Here is a 19605-nt window from a genome sequence, read left to right as displayed (position 1 = left end):
TAAAATTCATCAGGAGGCGATGTAAAGATCATTAGCTGTCCGTCTGGAAAAATGTCCGGCTAGAAACTCAACGAAAATATCCGGTCCTAGACCGGATTAGATACGGTGTCCTGTATGTGTTTGACCAAGAAAAAACTCGAAGGGAAATGACAAGACTCTAGACACCCTGTGGAAGCTGTAGGTACTGCAACCTCAGTCAATTAATTGTGGTTCACGTTTATCAAAGGGTTCAAGTAGCGCATGGATATATTTTCCCATTTTCAGTGATCAGTTTTTCCTGTGCTTTTGATGTAAATGCCGTTCTGGTAAAGCCACAGCAGTGATTTAACCAGTTTTTTAAACGTCTGAGTGTTTTCTATCCACACAGACTAAGCAAATGCATATACTATATTCCTGGCATGAGTAGCAGGGCGCTGAAATGTTGCGCGATTTTTAACAGAATGTTCAAAAAAGTAGAGGGTCGACTGAAGAGGTTAAGAACAAATTCTTATTTTCAATGACGGCCTGCAGGAACTGTGGGTTAACTGCCTGTTCAGGGGCAGAACGACAGATTTGTACCTTGTCAGCTCAGGGGTTTGAACTAGTCCAACGCTCTAACCACTAGGCTACACTGCCGCCCCTTGGCTTAAACATCAGCGCCACAGGTAACTTCCACAAAGCTGTGAACAATCTGAGAGACAAGACAAGAAGGGCATTCTATGCCATCAAAAGGAACATAAATTTCAACATACCAATTAGGATTTGGCTAAAAATACTTGAATCAGTCATAGAGCCCATTGCCCTTTATGGTTGCGAGGTCTGGGGCCCGCTCACCAACCAAGATTTCACAAAATGGGACAACACTAAATTGAGTCTCTGCATCCAGAAATCTGCAAAAACATCCTCTGTGTATAACATAGAACACCAAATAATGCAGAGCAGAATTAGGCCGATACCTGCTAATAATCAAAATCCAGAAAAGAGCCGTTAAATTCTACAACCACCTAAAAGGAAGCGATTCCCAAAACTTCCATAACAAAGCCATCACCTACAGAGAGATAAAGCTAGAGGAGATTCCCTATGCAAGCTGGTCCTGGGGCTCTGTTCACAAACACAAACAGACCCCACAGAGCCCCAGGACAGCATCACAATTAGACCCAACCAAATCATGAGAAAACAAAAAGAAAATTACTTGACACATTGGAAAGAAATGACCAAAAAACAGAGCAAACTGGAATGCTATTTGGCCTTAAAACAGAGAGTACACAGTGGCAGAATACCTGAGCACTGTGATTGACCCAAAATTAAGGAAATAAACATATGTTTCCCATGCAAATAAAGCCCTTATATCAAAATTGAATTGAGAGAGAGAGAGAGAAAGAGAGAGAGAGAGAGAGATACAGTAGCTTACGAAAGTATTCACCCTTCTTGGCATTTTTCCTATCTTGTTGCCTTCCAACCTGGAATTAAAATGTATTTGTGGGGGGTTTGTATCATTTGATTTACACAACATGCCACTATGAAGAGGGAAAATATGTTTTATTCTGAAACAAACAAGAAATAAGCTCCTTCAAGAACCCATCCAGCTCCTTCAAGTTGGATGGGATTCGCTGGTGTACAGCAATCTTTGTCATACCACAGATTCTCAATTGGATTGAGGTCTGGGCTCTGACTAGGCCATTCCAAGACATTTAAATATTTCCCCTTAAACCACTCAAGTGTTGCTTTAGCAGTATGCTTAGGGTCATTGTCCTGCTGGAAGGTGAACCTCCGTCCCAGTCTCAACTCTCCGGACGACTGACCAATTCTGACCATTTTCCCATTCTCTGCCGATGAAAAACATCCCCACAGCATGATGCTGCCACCACCATGCTTCACTGTGGGATGGTGTCTTGGGGGTGATGAGAGGTATTGTGTTTGCGCCAGACATAGCATTTTCCTTGATGGCCAAAAAGTTAACTTTTAGTCTCATCTGACCAAAGTACCTTCTTCCATATGTTTGGGAAGTCTCCCACATGCCTTTTCGAACACCAAACATGTTTACTTATTTTTTCTGGCCACTCTTCTGTAAAGCCCAGCTCTGTGGAGTGTACGGCTTAAAGTGGTACTATGGACTGATACTCCAATCTCCGCTGTGGAGCTTTGCAGATCCTTCAGGATTATCTTTGGTCTCTTTGGTGGCTCTCTGATTAATGCCCTCTTTGCCTGGTCCGTGAGTTTTGGTGGTTGGCCCTCAGGTTTGTGGTGGTGCCATGTTCTTTCCATTTTTTAATAATGGATTTAATGGTGCTCCGTGTAATGTTCAAAGTTTCTGATATTTTTTTATAACCCAACCCTGATCTGTACTTCTCCACAACTTTGTACCTGACCTGTTTGGAGAGCTCCTTGGTCTTCATGGTGCCCCTTGCTTAGTGATGTTGCAGACACTGGGACCTTTCAGAACAGGTGTTTATATATACTGAGATCATGTGACAGATCATGTGACACTTAGACTGACTGCACACAGGTGGACTTTATTTAACTAATTATGTGACTTCTGAAGGTAATTGGTTGCACCAGATCTTATTTAGAGGATTCATAGCAAAGGGGGTGAATACATATGCACACACCACTTTTCAGTTTTTTGTTTTTGTGAATTTTTTTAAACAAGTAATTTCTTTAAATTTCACATCACCAATTTGGACTATTTTGTGTATGTCCGGTACATGAAATCCTAATAAAAATCAACTTAAAGGTCAGGGTTAGAGGTCAAGTTGTAAGGGTTAGGGTTAGGGTTAGAGGTCAGGTTGTAAGGGTTAGGGTTAAAGGTCAGGTTGTAAGGGTTAGGGTTAGGGTTAGAGGTCAGGTTGTAAGGGTTAGGGTTAGGGTTAGAGGTCAGGTTGTAAGGGTTAGGGTTAGGGGTCAGGTTGTAAGGGTTAGGGTTAGAGGTCAGGTTGTAAGGGTTAGGGTTAGAGGTCAGGTTGTAAGGGTTAGGGTTAGGGGTCAGGTTGTAAGGGTTAGGGTTAGGGGTCAGGTTGTAAGGGTTAGGGTTAGAGGTCAGGTTGTAAGGGTTAGGGTTATAGGTCAGGTTGTAAGGGTTAGGGTTAGGGTTAGAGGTCAGGTTGTAAGGGTTATGGTTAGGGGTCAGGTTGTAAGGGTTAGGATTAGGGTTAGAGGTCAGGTTGTAAGGGTTAGGTTAGAGGTCAGGTTGTAAGGGTTAGGGTTAGAGGTCAGGTTGTAAGGGTTAGGGTTAGGGTTAGAGGTCAGGTTGTAAGGGTTAGGGTTAGAGGTCAGGTTGTAATGCAACACCAAGGGTTGTGAATACTTTTACAAGGCTCTGTATATAGAGAGAGATGGATATAGTAAACCTACATCTTTCACTGTGTGTGTGTAGAGATGGATATAGTAAACCTACATAGAGATGGGTACAGTAAACATCTTTCACTGTGTGTGTGTGTGTGTGTGTGTGTGTGTGTGTGTGTGTGTGTGTGTGTGTGTGTGTGTGTGTGTAGAGATGGAGAATGGAGGTGAGGACACGGAGTCTCTGTGGGAGTCAGTGGAGAGTAACCGCTACATCTTAAGTCGCTACATCTCGCCTGGTAAACTGACTCCCTACCTGCGCCAATGTAAGGTTCTAGACGAACAGGACGAAGATGAGGTCTTAAACTCACTACTACTGGTCTCTAAGGTCAATCGCACAGGTAGGTTATCTCTCTACTGCTGGTCTCTAAGGTCAACCGCACAGCTAGGTTAACTCTCAACTGCTGGTCTCTAAGGTCAACTGCACAGCTAGGTTAACTCTCTACTACTGGTCTCTAAGGTCAACCGCACAGCTAGGTTAACTCTCTACTGCTGGTCTCTAAGGTCAACTGCACAGCTAGGTTAACTCTCTACTGCTGGTCTCTAAGGTCAACCGCACAGCTAGGTTAACTCTCTACTGCTGGTCTCTAAGGTCAACTGCACAGCTAGGTTAACTCTATACTGCTGGTCTCTAAGGTCAACTGCACAGCTAGGTTAACTCTGTACTACTGGTCTCTACAGTCATGGACAAAAGTTTTGAGAAAGACACAAATATTATTTTTCACAAAGTCTGCCGCCTCAGTTTGTATGGTGGCAATTTGCATATACTCCAGAATGTTATGAAGACTGATCAGATGAATTGCAATTAATTGCAAAGTCCCTCTTTGCCATGCAAATGAACTGAATCCCCCAAAAAACATTTCCACTGCATTTCAGCCCTGCCACAAAAGGACCAGCTGACATCATGTCAGTGATTCTCTCGTTAACACAGGTGTACATGTTGACGAGGACAAGGCTGGAGATCATTCTGTCATGCCGATTGAGTTCGAATAACAGACTGGAAGCTTTAAAAGAATGGTGGTGCTTGGAATCATTGTTCTTCCTCTGTAAACCATTGTTACTTGCAAGGAAACACGTACCGTCCTCATTGCTTTGCGCAAAAAGGGCTTCACAGGCAAGGATATTGCTGCCAGTAAGATTGCACCTAAATCAACCATTTATCGGATCATCAAGAACTTCAAGGAGAGCGGTTCAATTGTTGTGAAGAAGGCTTCAGGGCGCCCAAGAAAGTCCAGCAAGCGCCAGGACCGTCTCCTAAAGTTGATTCAGCTGCGAGATCGGGGCACCACCAGTACAGAGCTTGCTTAGGTATGGCAGCAGGCAGGTGTGAGTGCATCTGCACGCACAGTGAGGCGAAGACTTTTGGAGGATGGCCTGGTGTCAAGAAGGGCAGCAAAGAAGCCACTTCTCTCCAGGAAAAACATCAGGGACAGACTGATATTCTGCAAAAGGTACAGGGATTGGACTGCTGAGGACTGGGGTAAAGTCATTTTCTCTGATGAATCCCCTTTCCGATTGTTTGGAGCATCTGGAAAAAAGCTTGTCCGGAGAAGACAAGGTGAGCGCTACCATCAGTCCTGTGTCATGCCAACAGTAATGGGTGGGGTTGCTTCTCAGCCAAGGAAGTGGGCTCATTCACAATTTTGCCTACGAACACAGCCATGAATAAAGAATGGTACCAACACATCCTCCGAGAGCAATTTCTCCCAACCATCCAGGAACAGTTTGGTGACGAACAATGCATTTTCCAGCATGATGGAGCACCTTGCCATAAGGCAAAAGTGATAACTAAGTGGCTCGGGGAACAAAACATCGATATTTTGGGTCCATGGCCAGGAAACTCCCCAGACCTTAATCCCATTGAGAACTTGTGGTCAATCCTCAAGAGGCGGGTGGACAAACAAAACCTCACAAATTCTGACAAACTCCAAGCATTGATTATGCAAGAATGGGCTGCCATCAGTCAGGATGTGGCCCAGAAGTTAATTGATAACGTGCCAGGGCGGATTGCAGAGGTCTTGAAAAAAAAGGGTCAACACTGCAAATATTGAGTCTTTGCATCAGCTTCATGTAATTGTCAATAAAAGCCTTTGACACTTATGAAATGCTTGTAATTATACTTCAACAAGCATTTCTCAACGGCTGGCCATGCCTTCCGCCTGGCTACTCCAACCTCGGCCAACAGCTCCGCCCCCCCCCGCAGCTACTCGCCCAAGCCTCTCCAGGTTCTCCTTTACCCGAATCCAGATAGCAGATGTTCTGAAAGAGCTGCAAAACCTGGACCCGTACAAATCAGCTGGGCTTGACAATATGGACCCTCTATTTCTGAAACTATCCACTGCCATTGTCGCAACCCCTATTACCAGCCTGTTCAACCTCTCTTTCATATCGTCTGAGATCCCCAAGGATTGGAAAGCTGCCGCAGTCATCCCCCTCTTCAAAGGGGGAGACACCCTGGACCCAAACTGTTACAGACCTATATCCATCCTGCCCTGCCTATCTAAGGTCTTCGAAAGCCAAGTCAACAAACAGGTCACTGACCATCTCGAATCCCACCGTACCTTCTCCGCTGTGCAATCTGGTTTCCGAGCCGGTCACGGGTGCACCTCAGCCACGCTCAAGGTACTAAACGATATCATAACCGCCATCGATAAAAGACAGTACTGTGCAGCCGTCTTCACCTTTCCAAGGCTTTCGACTCTGTCAATCACCATATTCTTATCGGCAGACTCAGTAGCCTCGGTTTTTCTAATGTCTGCCTTGCCTGGTTCACCAACTACTTTGCAGACAGAGTTCAGTGTGTCAAATCGGAGGGCATGCTGCCGGTCCTCTGGCAGTCTCTATGGGGTGCCACAGGGTTCAATTCCTCGGGCCGACTCTTTTCTCTGTATGTATCAAGGATGTTGCTCTTGCTGCGGGCGATTCCCTGATCCACCTCTACGCAGACGACACCATTCTGTATACTTCTGGCCCGTCCTTGGACACTGTGCTATCTAACCTCCAAACGAGCTTCAATGCCATACAACACTCCTTCCGTGGCCTCCAACTGCTCTTAAACGCTAGTAAAACCAAATGCATGCTTTTCAACCGTTCGCTGCCTGCACCCGCCTGACTAGCATCATCACCCTGGATGGTTCCGACCTTGAATATGTGGACATCTATAAGTACCTAGGTGTCTGGCTAGACTGTAAACTCTCCTTCCAGACTCATATCAAACATCTCCAATCGAAAATCAAATCTAGAGTCGGCTTTCCATTCCGCAACAAAGCCTCCTTCACTCACGCCGCCAAACTTACCCTAGTAAAACTGACTATCCTACCAATCCTCGACTTCGGCGATGTCATCTACAAAATAGCTTCCAACACTCTACTCAGCAAACTGGATGCAGTTTATCACAGTGCCATCCGTTTTGTCACTAAAGCACCCACCACTGCGACCTGTATGCTCTAGTCGGCTGGCCCTCGCTACATATTCGTCGCCAGACCCACTGGCTCCAGGTCATCTACAAGTCCATGCTAGGTAAAGCTCCGCCTTATCTCAGTTCACTGGTCACGATGGCAACACCCATCCGTAGCACGCGCTCCAGCAGGTGTATCTCACTGATCATCCCTAAAGCCAACACCTCATTTGTCGCCTTCGTTCCAGTTCTCTGCTGCCTGTGACTGGAACGAATTGCAAAAATCGCTGAAGTTGGAGACTTTTATCTCCCTCACCAACTTCAAACATCTGCTATCTGAGCAGCTAACCGATCGCTGCAGCTGTACATAGTCCATCGGTAAATAGCCCACCCATTTGTACCTACCTCATCCCCATACTGTTTTTATTTATTTACTTTTCTGCACACCAATATCTCTACCTGTACATGACCATCTGATCATTTATCACTCCAGTGTTAATCTGCAAAATTGTAATTATTCGCCTACCTCCTCATGCCTTTTGCACACAATGTATATAGACTCTCTTTTTTTTCTACTGTGTTATTGACTTGTTAATTGTTTACTCCATGTGTAACTCTGTGTTGTCTGTTCACACTGCTATGCTTTATCTTGGCCAGGTCGCAGTTGCAAATGAGAACTTTTTCTCAACTAGCCTACCTGGTTAAATAAAGGTGAAAAAAAAAATCCATAGTAACACCTGACAAAAGTATCTAAAGACTCTGAGGCAGCAGACTGTGGAAATCAATACTTGTTTCAAATCAAATTGTATTTGTCACTCGTAAACAACAGGTGTAGACTAACAGTGACATGCTTACTTATGAGTACTTTTCCAACAGTACTGAGTCAATGTGCAGCGATAACAGGCAATAACATGGCTATATACAGGAAGTACCAGGTAATAACATGGCTATATACAGGAAGTACCAGGTAATAACATGGCTATATACAGGAAGTACCAGGTAATAACATGGCTATAGACAGGAGTACCAGGTAATAACATGGCTATATACAGGAAGTACCAGGTAATACCATGGTTATATGAAGTACCAGGTAATAACATGGCTATAGACAGGAAGTACCAGGTAATAACATGGCTATAGACAGGAAGTACCAGGTAATAACATGGTTATATACAGGAAGTACCAGGTAATAACATGGCTATATACAGGAAGTACCAGGTAATAACATGGTTATATACAGGAAGTACCAGGTAATAACATGGCTATAGACAGGAGTACCAGGTAATAACATGGCTATAGACAGGGAGTACCAGGTAATAACATGGCTATAGACAGGAGTACCAGGTAATAACATGGCTATATACAGGAAGTACCAGGTAATAACATGGTTATATACAGGAAGTACCAGGTAATAACATGGCTATAGACAGGAAGTACCAGGTAATAACATGGCTATAGACAGGAAGTACCAGGTAATAACATGGCTATATACAGGAAGTACCAGGTAATAACATGGCTATAGACAGGGAGTACCAGGTAATAACATGGCTATATACAGGAAGTACCAGGTAATAACATGGCTATATACAGGAAGTACCAGGTAATAACATGGCCATAGACAGGGAGTACCAGGTAATAACGTGGCTATATACAGGAAGTACCAGGTAATAACATGGCTATATACAGGAAGTACCAGGTAAGCAGGTAGGCACGTGGTGTGTTTGTGTGTTTGTAAAGCAGGAGGTGGGGCTATAAAGCAGGAGGGTGTGTCTATAGAGCAGGAGGGTGTGTCTATAAAGGAGGAGGTGTGTCTATGAAGCAGGAGGTGGGGCTATAAAGCAGGAGGGTGTGTCTATAGAGCAGGGGGTGTGTCTATAAAGCAGGGGGTGTGTCTATAAAGGAAGAGGGTGTGTCTGTGTTATCAATCAGATTACACATTAAAAGGCATAACAAGAAATTAAATCTACTTTCTCTCCTGGACTTGTGTGTGTGTGTGTGTGTGTGTGTGTGTGTGTGTGTGTGTGTGTGTGTGTGTGTGTGTGTGTGTGTGTGTGTGTGTGTGTGTGTGTGTGTGCATGCATGCGTGCGTGTGTGTCTGCGTGTATATCTGTGTGTGCGTGCGTGTCTGTGTGTATATCTGTGTGTGCGGGCGGGTGTGTGTGTGTGTGTGAGTGAGTGTGTGTGTGCGTGTATATCTGTATGTGCGTGTGTGTGTGTGTGTGAGTGTGTATGTGCGCGTGTGTGTGTCGGTGCGTGTGTGTGTGTGCGTGGGTGTGTGTGTGTGTGCGCATGTGTGTGCGTGTGTGTGTGGGTGTGTGTGCGCGCGTGTGTGTGCATGTGTGTGTGTGTTTGTGTGTGTGTGTGTGTGTGGGTGTGTGTGTGTGTGTGTGTGTGTGTGTGTGTGTTGTGTGTGTGTGTGTGTGTGGGTGTGTGTGCGTGTGTGTGTGTGTGTATAGGTCGTCTGTTAGACATTCTTCATGGTAAAGGAGAGCGAGGTTATGTAGTTTTTCTGGAGAGTCTCGAGTTCTACTATCCTGACCTTTACAAGCTGGTGACTGGCAAGGAGCCCACCAGACGCTTCTCCACTATCGTTGGTAAGACACACACACACGCACGTGCACACACAGACAGACACGCACGCACGTGCACACACACAGACACACTCACGCACGTGCACACACAGACACACACGCACACACGTGCACACAAAGACACATGCACTTTTATATCTATCATCTGTCACTATAACCATTATCTGTTACTATAACCACCATCTGTTACTATAACCATTCTGTTACTATAACCATTCTGTTACTATAACCACCATCTGTTACTATAACCATTCTGTTACTATAACCACCATCTGTTACTATAACCATTCTGTTACTATAACCATTCTGTTACTATAACCATCATCTGTTACTATAACCATTCTGTTACTATAACCATTCTGTTACTATAACCACCATCTGTTACTATAACCATTCTGTTACTATAACCACCATCTGTTACTATAACCATTCTGTTACTATAACCACCATCTGTTACTATAACCATCATCTGTTACTATAACCATTCTGTTACTATAACCATTCTGTTACTATAACCACCATCTGTTACTATAACCATCATCTTTTACTATAACCATTCTGTTACTATAACCATTCTGTTACTATAACCATTCTCTTAATATAACCATTCTGTTACTATAACCATTCTGTTACTATAACCATTCTGTTACTATAACCATCATCTGTTACTATAACCATTCTGTTACTATAACCATCATGTTACTATAACCATTCTGTTACTATAACCATTCTGTTACTATAACCATTATGTTACTATAACCATTCTGTTACTATAACCATCATCTGTTACTATAACCATTCTCTTAATATAACCATTCTGTTACTATAACCATTCTGTTACTATAACCACCATCTGTTACTATAACCACCATCTGTTACTATAACCATCATCTGTTACTATAACCATTCTGTTACTATAACCATCATCTGTTACTATAACCACCATCTGTTACTATAACCATTCTGTTACTATAACCATCATCTGTTACTATAACCATTATGTTACTATAATCACCATCTGTTACTATAACCATTCTGTTACTATAACCATTCTGTTACTATAACCATCATCTGTTACTATAACCATTCTGTTACTATAACCACCATTCTGTTACTATAACCACCATCTGTTACTATAACCACCATCTGTTACTATAACCACCATCTGTTACTATAACCATTTTCATCTGTGGTTATAGCCACCACGACTATAACCACCACGACGCCAGGACAGCGGAGTCAATCACCACCTTCCGAGACACCTGAAACCCCACCTCTTTAAGGAATACCTAGGATAGGATAAAGTAATCCTTCTCCCTCCCCCTTAAAAGACCTAGATGCACTATTGTAAAGTGGCTGTTCCACTGGATGTCATAAGGTGAAAGCACCAATTTGTAAGTCGCTCTGGATAAGAGCGTCTGCTAAATGACTTAAATGTAAATGTAAATGTAAATCTGTTACTATAACCATCATCTGTTACTATAACCACCATCTGTCACTATAACCACCATCTGTTACTATAACCACCATCTGTTACTATAACCATTCTGTTACTATAACCACCATCTGTTACTATAACCACCATCTGTTACTATAACCATCATCTGTTACTATAACCATTCTGTTACTATAACCATTCTGTTACTATAACCATTCTGTTACTATAACCACCATCTGTTACTATAACCACCATCTGTTACTATAACCATCATCTGTTACTATAACCATTCTGTTACTATAACCATCATCTGTTACTATAACCATCATCTGTTACTATAACCATTATGTTACTATAACCACCATCTGTTACTATAACCATTCTGTTACTATAAACCATTCTGTTACTATAACCATAATCTGTTACTATAACCATTCTGTTACTATAACCACCATTCTGTTACTATAACCACCATCTGTTACTATAACCACCATCTGTTACTATAACCACCATCTGTTACTATAACCACCATCTGTTACTATAACCACCATCTGTTACTATAACCATCATCTGTTACTATAACCACCATCTGTTACTATAACCACCATCTGTTACTATAACCACCATCTGTTACTATAACCATTCTGGACCATCTGTTACTATAACCACCATCTGTTACTATAACCATCATCTGTTACTATAACCACCATCTGTTACTATAACCACCATCTGTTACTATAACCATCATCTGTTACTATAACCATTCTGTTACTATAACCACCATCTGTTACTATAACCATTCTGTTACTATAACCATTCTGTTACTATAACCACCATCTGTTACTATAACCACCATCTGTTACTATAACCATCATCTGTTACTATAACCATTCTGTTACTATAACCATTCTGTTACTATAACCATCATCTGTTACTATAACCACCATCTGTTACTATAACCACCATCTGTTACTATAACCATTCTGTTACTATAACCACCATCTGTTACTATAACCACCATCTGTTACTATAACCATCATCTGTTACTATAACCATCATCTGTTACTATAACCATTCTGTTACTATAACCACCATCTGTTACTATAACCACCATCTGTTACTATAACCACCATCTGTTACTATAACCATCATCTGTTACTATACATTATGTTACTATAACCATCATCTGTTACTATAACCACCATCTGTTACTATAACCATTATCTGTTACTATAACCACCATCTGTTACTATAACCACCATCTGTTACTATAACCATTCTGTTACTATAACCATTCTGTTACTATAACCATCATCTGTTACTATAACCACCATCTGTTACTATAACCATTATCTGTTACTATAACCACCATCTGTTACTATAACCATTCTGTTCCTATAACCACCATCTGTTACTATAACCACCATCTGTTACTATAACCACCATCTGTTACTATAACCACCATCTGTTACTATAACCATCATCTGTTACTATAACCATTCTGTTACTATAACCATTCTGTTACTATAACCATCATCTGTTATTATAACCATCATCTGTTACTATAACCATTCTGTTACTATAACCACCATCTGTTACTATAACCATGCTGTTACTATAACCATCATCTGTTACTATAACCATCATCTGTTACTATAACCATTCTGTTACTATAACCATTCTGTCTGTTACTATAACCATCATCTGTTACTATAACCATCATCTGTTACTATAACCACCATCTGTTACTATAACCATTCTGTTACTATAACCATTCTGTTACTATAACCATCATCTGTTACTATAACCACCATCTGTTACTATAACCACCATCTGTTACTATAACCACCATCTGTTACTATAACCATCATCTGTTACTATAACCACCATCTGTTACTATAACCACCATCTGTTACTATAACCATTATGTTACTATAACCATTCTATTACTATAACCATCATCTGTTACTATAACCACCATCTGTTACTATAACCATCATCTGTTACTATAACCATTATGTTACTATAACCACCATGTTCTATAACCATTACTATAACCACCATCTGTTACTATAACCATTCTGTTACTATAACCACCATCTGTTACTATAACCACCATCTGTTACTATAACCACCATCTGTTACTATAACCATCATCTGTTACTATAACCATCATCTGTTACTATAACCACCATCTGTTACTATAACCATCATCTGTTACTATAACCACCATCTGTTACTATAACCACCATCTGTTACTATAACCATCATCTGTTACTATAACCATTCTGTTACTATAACCATTCTGTTACTATAACCATTCTGTTACTATAACCACCATCTGTTACTATAACCACCATCTGTTACTATAACCATCATCTGTTACTATAACCATTCTGTTACTATAACCATCATCTGTTACTATAACCATCATCTGTTACTATAACCATTATGTTACTATAACCACCATCTGTTACTATAACCATTCTGTTACTATAACCATTCTGTTACTATAACCATAATCTGTTACTATAACCATTCTGTTACTATAACCACCATTCTGTTACTATAACCACCATCTGTTACTATAACCACCATCTGTTACTATAACCACCATCTGTTACTATAACCACCATCTGTTACTATAACCACCATCTGTTACTATAACCATCATCTGTTACTATAACCACCATCTGTTACTATAACCACCATCTGTTACTATAACCACCATCTGTTACTATAACCATTCTGTTACTATAACCACCATCTGTTACTATAACCACCATCTGTTACTATAACATCATATAACCATCTGTTACTATAACCACCATCTGTTACTATAACCATCATCTGTTACTATAACCATTCTGTTACTATAACCACCATCTGTTACTATAACCATTCTGTTACTATAACCATTCTGTTACTATAACCACCATCTGTTACTATAACCACCATCTGTTACTATAACCATCATCTGTTACTATATTCTGTTACTATAACCATTCTGTTACTATAACCATCATCTGTTACTATAACCACCATCTGTTACTATAACCACCATCTGTTACTATAACCATTCTGTTACTATAACCACCATCTGTTACTATAACCACCATCTGTTACTATAACCATCATCTGTTACTATAACCATCATCTGTTACTATAACCATTCTGTTACTATAACCATCATCTGTTACTATAACCATTCTGTTACTATAACCACCATCTGTTACTATAACATCATCTGTTACTATCATTATGTTACTATAACCATCATCTGTTACTATAACCACCATCTGTTACTATAACCATTATCTGTTACTATAACCACCATCTGTTACTATAACCACCATCTGTTACTATAACCATTCTGTTACTATAACCATTCTGTTACTATAACCATCATCTGTTACTATAACCACCATCTGTTACTATAACCATTATCTGTTACTATAACCACCATCTGTTACTATAACCATTCTGTTCCTATAACCACCATCTGTTACTATAACCACCATCTGTTACTATAACCATTATCTGTTACTATAACCACCATCTGTTACTATAACCATTCTGTTACTATAACCATCATCTGTTACTATAACCATTCTGTTACTATAACCATTCTGTTACTATAACCATCATCTGTTATTATAACCATCATCTGTTACTATAACCATTCTGTTACTATAACCACCATCTGTTACTATAACCATGCTGTTACTATAACCATCATCTGTTACTATAACCATCATCTGTTACTATAACCATTCTGTTACTATAACCATTCTGTTACTATAACCATCATCTGTTATTATAACCATCATCTGTTACTATAACCACCATCTGTTACTATAACCATTCTGTTACTATAACCATTCTATTACTATAACCATCATCTGTTACTATAACCACCATCTGTTACTATAACCACCATCTGTTACTATAACCACCATCTGTTACTATAACCATCATCTGTTACTATAACCACCATCTGTTACTATAACCACCATCTGTTACTATAACCATATCTATTACTATAACCATCATCTGTTACTATAACCACCATCTGTTACTATAACCATCATCTGTTACTATAACCATTATGTTACTATAACCATTATGTTACTATAACCATTCTATTACTATAACCAACATCTGTTACTATAACCATTCTGTTACTATAACCACCATCTGTTACTATAACCACCATCTGTTACTATAACCACCATCTGTTACTATAACCATCATCTGTTACTATAACCATCATCTGTTACTATAACCACCATCTGTTACTATAACCATTCTGTTACTATAACCATCATCTGTTATTATAACCATCATCTGTTACTATAACCATCATCTGTTACTATAACCATTCTGTTACTATGACCATTCTGTTACTATAACCATTCTGTTACTATAACCATTCTGTTACTATAACCATCATCTGTTACTATAACCATCATCTGTTACTATAACCATTCTGTTACTATAACCATTCTGTTACTATAACCATTCTATTACTATAACCATCATCTGTTACTATAACCACCATCTGTTACTATAACCACCATCTGTTACTATAACCATCATCTGTTACTATAACCATTATGTTACTATAACCATTATGTTACTATAACCATTCTATTACTATAACCATCATCTGTTACTATAACCACCATCTGTTACTATAACCATCATCTGTTACTATAACCATTATGTTACTATAACCATTATGTTACTATAACCATTCTATTACTATAACCAACATCTGTTACTATAACCATTCTGTTACTATATCAAATCAAATCAAATCAAAATTATTTATATAGCCCTTTGTACATCAGCTGATATCTCAAAGTGCTGTACAGAAACCCAGCCTAAAACCCCAAACAGCAAACAATGCAGGTGTAAAAGCACGGTGGTTAGAAAAACTAGAAAGGCCAAAATAGGAAGAAACCTAGAGAGGAACCAGGCTATGTGGGGTGGCCAGTCCTCTTCTGGCTGTGCCGGGTAGAGATTATAACAGAACATGACCAAGATGTTCAAATGTTCATAAATGACCAGCATCTGTTAAGGCAGAACAGTTGAAACTGGAGCAGCAGCACAGTCAGGTGGACTGGGGACAGCAAGGAGTCATCATGTCAGGTAGTCCTGGGGCACGGTCCTAGGGCTCAGGTCCTCCGAGAGAGAGAGAAAGAAAGAGAGAATTAGAGAGAGCATATGTGGGGTAACCATTCTAACCACCATAACCATTCTATTACTATAACCATCATCTGTTACTATAACCACCATCTGTTACTATAACCACCATCTGTTACTATAACCACCATCTGTTACTATAACCATTCTGTTACTATAACCACCATCTGTTACTATAACCACCATCTGTTACTATAACCATCATCTGTTACTATAACCACCATCTGTTACTATAACCACCATCTGTTACTATAACCATCATCTGTTACTATAACCATTCTGTTACTATAACCACCATCTGTTACTATAACCATTCTGTTACTATAACCATTCTATTACTATAACCACCATATGTTACTATAACTACCATCTGTTACTATAACCACCATCTGTTACTATAACCATTCTGTTACTATAACCATTCTGTTACTATAACAATTCTGTTACTATAACCATTCTGTTACTATAACCATCATCTGTTACTATAACCACCATCTGTTACTATAACCACCATCTGTTACTATAACCACCATCTGTTACTATAACCATCATCTGTTACTATAACCACCATCTGTTACTATAAACCATCTGTTACTATGACCATCATCTGTTACTATAACCACCATCTGTTACTATAACCATCATCTGTTACTATAACCATTCTGTTACTATAACCACCATCTGTTACTATACCATCTGTTACTATAACCACCATCTGTTACTATAACCATCATCTGTTACTATAACCATCATCTGTTACTATAACCACCATCTGTTACTATAACCATTCTGTTACTATAACCATCATCTGTTACTATAACCATTATCTGTTACTATAACCATTCTGTTACTATAACCATCATCTGTTACTATAACCATCATCTGTTACTATAACCACCATCTGTTACTATAACCATTCTGTTACTATAACCATCATCTGTTACTATAACCACCATCTGTTACTATAACCACCATCTGTTACTATAACCATCATCTGTTACTATAACCACCATCTGTTACTATAACCATCATCTGTTACTATAACCATTCTGTTACTATAACCACCATCTGTTACTATAACCACCATCTGTTACTATAACCACCATCTGTCACTATAACCATCATCTGTTACTATAACCATTCTGTTACTATAACCATTCTGTTACTATAACCATTCTGTTACTATAACCACCATCTGTTACTATAACCACCATCTGTTACTATAACCATCATCTGTTACTATAACCATTCTGTTACTATAACCATCATCTGTTACTATAACCATCATCTGTTACTATAACCATTATGTTACTATAACCACCATCTGTTACTATAACCATTCTGTTACTATAACCATTCTGTTACTATAACCATCATCTGTTACTATAACCATTCTGTTACTATAACCACCATTCTGTTACTATAACCACCATCTGTTACTATAACCACCATCTGTTACTATAACCATCATCTGTTACTATAACCACCATCTGTTACTATAACCACCATCTGTTACTATAACCATCATCTGTTACTATAACCACCATCTGTTACTATAACCACCATCTGTTACTATAACCACCATCTGTTACTATAACCATTCTGTTACTATAACCACCATCTGTTACTATAACCACCATCTGTTACTATAAATCATCTGTTACTATAACCATCATCTGTTACTATAACCACCATCTGTTACTATAACCACCATCTGTTACTATAACCACCATCTGTTACTATAACCATCATCTGTTACTATAACCACCATCTGTTACTATAACCACCATCTGTTACTATAACCATCATCTGTTACTATAACCATTCTGTTACTATAACCACCATCTGTTACTATAACCACCATCTGTTACTATAACTATCATCTGTTACTATAACCATCATCTGTTACTATAACCACCATCTGTTACTATAACCACCATCTGTCACTATAACCATCATCTGTTACTATAACCACCATCTGTTACTATAACCATCATCTGTTACTATAACCATTCTGTTACTATAACCACCATCTGTTACTATAACCACCATCTGTTACTATAACCACCATCTGTCAATATAACCATCATCTGTTACTATAACCATTCTGTTACTATAAACCATTCTGTTACTATAACCATTCTGTTACTATAACCACCATCTGTTACTATAACCACCATCTGTTACTATAACCATCATCTGTTACTATAACCATTCTGTTACTATAACCATCATCTGTTACTATAACCATCATCTGTTACTATAACCATTATGTTACTATAACCACCATCTGTTACTATAACCATTCTGTTACTATAACCACCATCTGTTACTATAACCATCATCTGTTACTATAACCATTCTGTTACTATAACCACCATTCTGTTACTATAACCACCATCTGTTACTATAACCACCATCTGTTACTATAACCATCATCTGTTACTATAACCACCATCTGTTACTATAACCACCATCTGTTACTATAACCATCATCTGTTACTATAACCACCATCTGTTACTATAACCATCATCTGTTACTATAACCATTATGTTACTATAACCATCATCTGTTACTATACCACCATCTGTTACTATAACCATTATCTGTTACTATAACCACCATCTGTTACTATAACCACCATCTGTTACTATAACCATTCTGTTACTATAACCATTCTGTTACTATAACCATCATCTGTTACTATAACCACCATCTGTTACTATAACCATTATCTGTTACTATAACCACCATCTGTTACTATAACCATCATCTGTTACTATAACCACCATCTGTTACTATAACCATTATCTGTTACTATAACCACCATCTGTTACTATAACCATTCTGTTCCTATAACCACCATCTGTTACTATAACCACCATCTGTTACTATAACCATTATCTGTTACTATAACCACCATCTGTTACTATAACCATTCTGTTACTATAACCATCATCTGTTACTATAACCACCATCTGTTACTATAACCATTCTGTTACTATAACCATCATCTGTTATTATAACCATCATCTGTTACTATAACCATTCTGTTACTATAACCATCATCTGTTACTATAACCACCATCTGTTACTATAACCATTCTGTTACTATAACCATCATCTGTTACTATAACCATCATCTGTTACTATAACCATTCTGTTACTATAACCATTCTGTTACTATAACCATTCTGTTACTATAACCATCATCTGTTATTATAACCATCATCTGTTACTATAACCATCATCTGTTACTATAACCATTCTGTTACTATAACCATTCTGTTACTATAACCATTCTATTACTATAACCATCATCTGTTACTATAACCACCATCTGTTACTATAACCACCATCTGTTACTATAACCACCATCTGTTACTATAACCATCATCTGTTACTATAACCACCATCTGTTACTATAACCACCATCTGTTACTATAACCACCATCTGTTACTATAACCATTATGTTACTATAACCATTCTATTACTATAACCATCATCTGTTACTATAACCACCATCTGTTACTATAACCATCATCTGTTACTATAACCATTATGATGTTACTATAACCATTATGTTACTATAACCATTCTATTACTATAACCAACATCTGTTACTATAACCATTCTGTTACTATAACCACC

At 39.0% G+C, this 19605-nt stretch overlaps 1 long non-coding RNA gene across 1 annotated transcript in view; it reads left to right on the top strand.

Moving 5' to 3' along the window:
- Positions 1 to 9321, top strand: part of LOC135564826 (uncharacterized) — a 41749-nt gene extending 32428 nt beyond the window's left edge. The window contains exons 2-3 of the long non-coding RNA XR_010461283.1: positions 3471 to 3659; positions 9172 to 9321. This is a non-coding gene — a long non-coding RNA (uncharacterized LOC135564826). The remainder of the gene's footprint in view (positions 1 to 3470; positions 3660 to 9171) is intronic.
- Positions 9322 to 19605: the final 10284 nt, after the last annotated feature.

Source organism: Oncorhynchus nerka, linkage group LG26, assembly GCF_034236695.1.
Source record: "Oncorhynchus nerka isolate Pitt River linkage group LG26, Oner_Uvic_2.0, whole genome shotgun sequence".
Taxonomy (NCBI): Eukaryota; Metazoa; Chordata; class Actinopteri; order Salmoniformes; family Salmonidae; genus Oncorhynchus; species Oncorhynchus nerka.
This window is presented reverse-complemented; position numbering and strand designations above follow the sequence as displayed.